This window comes from Geospiza fortis, unplaced genomic scaffold (assembly GCF_000277835.1).
Source record: "Geospiza fortis unplaced genomic scaffold, GeoFor_1.0 scaffold66, whole genome shotgun sequence".
Taxonomy (NCBI): domain Eukaryota; kingdom Metazoa; phylum Chordata; class Aves; order Passeriformes; family Thraupidae; genus Geospiza; species Geospiza fortis.
This window is the reverse complement of record NW_005054312.1, coordinates 379,284-380,951: the sequence shown is the minus strand read 5'-3', so window position 1 is coordinate 380,951 and position 1,668 is coordinate 379,284.

Sequence of the window (1,668 nt, the reverse complement as noted above, 5' to 3'; positions counted from 1 at the left end):
TTCCGGCAGCGCCCGCCTGGCGCCGCTTCCGCACCGCGGCTCCGCCCGCGCCGGCACCGCCCCGCTCGTCCCGGCACAGCACCGCCCCGCTTGTCCCGACACCGCCACGATTGTCCCGGCACCGCCCCGCCCGCCGCGGTCTGCTCGCCCAGATGTCCCTCCGGCGCCCTGCGGACTCCTCAAGGGTGCTGGCACTGTCCGGGGCGTTCCACCAGGAACGGCGCCCTGTCCCAGTCCCAAAAACGGGGCTCTGCGCCGGGGGCTCGGGCGCGAACGGGAAACGCGGGTCGGCATGGCATCGAGGGGACCCTGACATAAGCCTTATGCATCTTCATACAGCCCGAAAAGTGGACAGGCTGTAGGAAACTCTCGTCTTCCCAAAGCGTCACTACAGGAGGTGTCCGGTTGCTGTTGGCTACCACAAACCACAGAAAATAGGAAAGTCACCCGGGATGCAACGGCAAAAATTGACCTGCATAACCAGATGAGCACAGCGAGGCATATCTTGCAAGCACATGTCTATTTTTTGAGGTGATAAGTTTTACTTTAATGAACTTAACCTATTAACTCGGCCAGTGAATATCAGTCTCCAGGAGGAAATCTTTCTTGTTAAGTCTGTCCCTTCCAGAACCGGCCACGGTTGCATTTATGTTTGTCATGGAGAGGTGCAACGTTCACAATCACTGACCTAGAAACTAAACTAACTGAACCGAACTAAAAAGCACATGGTACTAAATTCTCCAAGCATCTTTACCAACAGAGACCACTTTTAGAAAACAGGGACTGAGGATGCTCTGTGCTGGAAGATCAAACCACAGGAATGGGAGAACAAGCATGGCATTCTTGCATCCAACTTCTTTCCTGCTCAGGAATGAACATTTTGTGCTAAAGAACAAAACTGTGCTAAGTCAGATCCCTCCTCACAGATAGCAAAACTCCAGATTTCCAAAGGTATTATGGCTCAGGCATATAGCTGTCTTTTTTAACCAAAGATCCAACAAAAGGAAAAGGGACATGGCACCGATTAGTGAAAGGAAATGTTTCAGTAACACTGGCTAATAATGACTTCATGTATTTGTAGTCCAGAGAGCAAATGATTTGCGAAGAATTACCCTCTTCAGACTTTACAATGTAGCATACAACATAAAATGCCATATACAGCGAACACGAGGATAAATAAAGCCCACAAACTCACATACCCTACATCTGCAGAATAAGACAAATATAACCTTCCCTAGGTCTTATGATCCTGATTCAGTCTGTGCCTATCAAGCCTCTGGCATTTCTTTACCAGGGCATGTGATCTCTTACTCAGTCCCTCCTTTGGAGTTCCTAACAGGGACATCTTGTCACCCTAACAAAAAAACTGGTCAACATCATCTTCTTCACTATGTTTCCAGTTTTCTGTATGGTATATGCTACAGACATATGCCACAATTCCAACAGCTACTTCTCTCAAATAAACAAATCTATACAGAACTAATTAGGAACAAGAACTCTAAAATACTCCTGTCAGACATTTACTTTGTCTTATTACAAACAGCTTCTTCAAGAACTCTTGCAGATCTCAGATCTAAGATCATTTCTCCCTCCAGCTCACCAAATCTTCAGAACAGCTGGCATGGTTTGTTTTTGAAAGGAGGAGTATAAATTTGAATTGTCTTCCCT